Raw genomic sequence first — 4,479 nt, 5'->3', positions numbered from 1 at the left:
ACATACATATATATATGTATATTTCATGAGGAATGGCTTTATATTTATTATTTTCTATCCTGGTGTGGCTCTGTGAGTTAATGTGCTGAACTGCAAGGTGACTTTGAACTGCAAGTTTGGTGGTTCAAGCTCACCGGCTGCTCCTCGGAAACCCTGTTCAGGATTGCTATGGGTCAGAACTGACTCGACAGCACTTCACAACAACAACAATGCATTCTAGCAGTGCTTATTTACTAATGCTTCCTTTTGCTGATGAACAAGCCCATCTCTTTTGTTCTAATAGTCCATTTCTTCATCACTGGGCTAGTGTCAGACTGTTTTTATTAAGATGGTTTCAATGCTGTATTAGTATGTTAAAACCTTATTAAACTATATTTTATAAAATAAATAAATACACATACAAAAAAAAGAATCTTACAGAAGACACTAAAATGTAAAGTCTTTACTTCAGGACAAACACACATATCCACACACTTTAGTAATCCATAGTTAATGGTTTTATTCTTATGATAATTACCATTACCATTTGATAAATGAAATATTGTATTTATTAAGTATAAAGTTTATACAGTTTTTAATGTATTGCATCTACACCTGTCTTTATTCTTTGTTGTTTTGTGCTTTAAAAACATTTTTTTTGTTTAATTTAAACAATGTACTTGAACTTTAATTTCCTGATATCACACCTCTAAAAAACATTCCCTACTATTCAAAAAGGAATTAGAAGTAATATATTTCCTTCATTGCATCTGTTTCCCATCATATATCCCTACTTTGGATCTTGTTGTTAAGTGCTGTCCCCAGCCACTCCATCTTTCCTTGTCATCATCTCTACGTGCTTCTCTGGATAGGGTCCTGCACTTCACTTTTCTCTCTTGATGGTCCTAGGGACCTCTACTCCTGGACTGCAAGTCAACCACTCCCCTCCTTTTGTTACAAAACGTCTACCTTTACATTTGCAACCTTCACAGTCAGTCTTGATAGCAATCATTCACCATTGTACCACAGGAGTCCTAGCCCCATCTCCTTTCATCAGCCCCACCCAGACAGATTGGAAACCACTCAGTGGAGAGTCCACCTGCCCTGGCACCCTCTGAAACTAAGCTCCCTCCTGAAAATTTGTAAGCTAGTCAGGTCTGACAGTGAGTGTTGGAAAGGTAAATGTAAATGTTTGGTAACAAAAGGAGGGGAATGGCTAATTTTGTAGTCCAGGAGCAGAGATCCCGGAACTATCAAGGGAGAAAAGCAAAGTGGGAGACCCTGTCCGGGAAGGCAGTGATGCTGGGGATGGGGGCAGAGATGACATGGACAGAAGGAGCTGTTGGGGACTCTGGACTCAGGGAGGAAGAGGGGCTGTGGGCTGGCAGCGGGGGGGTGGTGGGGTGGGGGTAGCAAGCGTGTGGGTTGTACACTTTGGTTGTTTGATGAGCATACAGGGATTGTGATCATTGCAATGAAACAAAATACTATAGGATGAATGTAAAGTTAATGTTCACCTATGTAAACCAACACATAATTTACAAAATTAAAAAAATAAGTATTTTCTGTTCTTCCAGCCACTCCAGGCTGCTCTGCTTGTCCTTTCAAGTGGAGATTTCCCACCTCAGAAGATTATGGATGGATTTCAGGATTCCACCTATGGTCTTATGCAATGCAAAGGCTCCACAGGAAGCCTCCTTCACTGGGTCTAAATTCTAACCCCATTTTAGGTATTCCAATAGTTATAGGCTGAAGACAGACTTACAAGCTTTCTATGGTGATGTTTCTGGCTATTCCTTTCTATCCCCCTCAAGTGTCTATTTTACAATGCTATGCAAGGGAAACCAACATTCAAAAGACAGCCAAGTATCTTAACATTACCCATTCAAACCATGCCTCAATCCCTATATCCTAGAGTCCTCTTGTTCCAAGGTTGTGCATACATCATTATTTACCTCTGTCCCACTTAGCCCATGCAAAACTGCCTAACTGTTTTCCCATCCGCTTTGTTCTTCCATTCCCCTCCCCCTTCTTGTGTATTGCCCCCACCTCCAGCACCCAAACTATCCAGTGTCTATTCCCTATCCTATGCTTCACCTTCCCCACCCTCCCCTCATCCTACACCACATGTCCCAGTAAAAAGCAAATAATTTTCTCCCCTTTTAGTGTGTGTTCTTTTTCTTAGTCTTTTACAATAATGACCCTATACAGTATTTCTCCTTTTGTGACTGACTGATCTCTGGTAACGTAGTGGTTACTAATAAGGCTGCTAATCACAAGGTCAGCAATTCGAAACTACCAGCTGTTCCACGGGAGAAAGATGAGGCTTTCTGCTCCCGTAAAGATTTACAGCCTCGGAAACCCTGTAAAGGGTCACCATGAGTCAGAACTGATTCCGCAGCACATAACAGCAACAATTTCACTCAGCATAATGTCCTCAAGATTCATTTATGTTATGCGGTGGCTTACAGCTTCCTTGTTATTCTTCAAGGTAGCATATTCCATTTTGTGTATGTAGCACAGTTTGTTTATTCATTCTTCCATTGATGGGCACTTAGGCTGTCTCCAGCATTTTGTTATTATAGATAGTGCTTTAATGAACATTGGTATGTATATATCTACTTGTATTATGGCTCGTATTTCTTGTGGGTAAATACCAAGTAGAGGAAGTGCTGGATCATAAGGTATTTCTATTTCCAACCTTTTTAGGGAGCGCCATATTGTTTTCCAGAGTGGTTGGACCATTTTGCAATCCCACCAGCAATGTAGGCGCATCCCAGTCTCTCCAGCATTTATTGTTCTCTCCTTTTTTGATCTTTACTGTTATTGCTGGTGTGAGATATCTCATTGTTGTTTTGATTTGCATCTCTCTAATGAGCATTTCTTTGTATGTTTATTGGCTGCCCGGATTGCCTTATTGGTGAAGTGTCTGATCATGTCCTGTGCCCATTTTTTAATTGGGTTATTTGTCTTTTTCTTGTAGAGGTATTGTAGTTTCCTATATATTTTAGAAATGAGTCCCTTGTCTGATGTGTCGTTGCAAAAGATTTTTTTCCCATTCTGTGGGCTCCCTTTATAATCTTTTGGTGACATTTTTTGATGCACATAAGTTTTTAATTTTTAGTATGTCCCAATCATCTATTTTGTCTACTTTTGTTTGTTTGGTTTTCAAATTGTTTGGTCATCTGTGTGTACCCTGAATTAGAGCCCTCACATTTGTCCCTTTTTTTCATTAATGGCTTTTATAATACTGGGATTCACATTTAGATCTTTAATTCATGCTGAGTTGGTTTTTGTATAATGCGTGAGTTAAAGGTCTTGTTTCAATCTTTTGCATATCGCTTTCCAGTTCTGACAGCATCATCTATTGAAGAGACTAAAACCTCCCCATATGATATATTTAGGCACTTTGTAGAAAATCATTTGGCTGCATATGGATGGGTTAATTTCTGGATTCTTAGTTCTGTTCCGTTGATCAATGTTTCTTTCATTGTATCAGTACCAGGTTGTTTTAAGCGCTGTAGCCATGTAGTAAATTTTGAAGTCAGGGAGGAGAGGTTTCCAACCTTATTCTTCTTAAGCAGTGCTTTGCTTATCCTGGGTCTCTTTCCTTTCCATATAAATTGGTAATCGTTTTTTTCCATCTCTTTGAAGAATGTCATTGGAATCTGGATTGGGACTGCATTATATGTATAAATTGCTTTATCAACATTTTCACAATGTTAAGTCTTCCTATCCTTCCTATAGGAGCATGGTACATCCTTCACATGGTACATCCTTCCACTTTTGTAAGTTTCTTTTGGTTTCTTGTAGTAGTGTTTTGTAGTATTCTTTGTATAAGTCCTTTGTTTCTCTGGTTACATTTATTCCTAGATATTTCATCCCTTGGGCAGCTATTGTAAATGGTATTGCTTTCCTAATGTACTTTTCAGTGCTGTCATTATTGGTATAGAGGAATCCAACTGATATTTGTATGTTGATCTTATACCCTGCCACTTTGCAGCATCTTCCAATGAAGTCTAGTAGCTTTTTTACTGAGTCTTTGGGGTTTTCTGTATATAGGATCCTATCATCTGCAAATAGAGTTTTACTTCCTCTTTGCCAATTAGGATGCCTTTAATTTCCCTATGTTGCCATATAACTCTGGCTAAGACTTCCAGCACAATATTGAATAGGAGTGGTGACAAAAGTCATCCTTGTCTGGTTCCTGTTCACAGAGGGAAGGCTTTCAGTTTTTCTCCATTGAGAGTAATGTAGGCTGCTGGTTTTGTATATATGTTCTTAATTGTGTTGAGGAATTTTTCTTCAATTGCTACTTTGTTGAGTATTTTTATCAGGAATGGATGTTGGATTTTGTCAAATACCTTTTCTGTATCAGTAGATATGATCATGTGGTTCTTATATATTTTTTTTTCTTTTTTATATGGTGGATTAGGGTCATTGTTTTTCTAATGTTGAACCATCCTTGAATCCCTGATACGAATCCCACTTGATCATGAT

This window comes from Chrysochloris asiatica, unplaced genomic scaffold (genome assembly GCF_000296735.1).
Source record: "Chrysochloris asiatica unplaced genomic scaffold, ChrAsi1.0 scaffold00018, whole genome shotgun sequence".
Lineage (NCBI taxonomy): Eukaryota > Metazoa > Chordata > Mammalia > Afrosoricida > Chrysochloridae > Chrysochloris > Chrysochloris asiatica.
Note: the sequence above shows the minus strand (reverse complement) of the source record.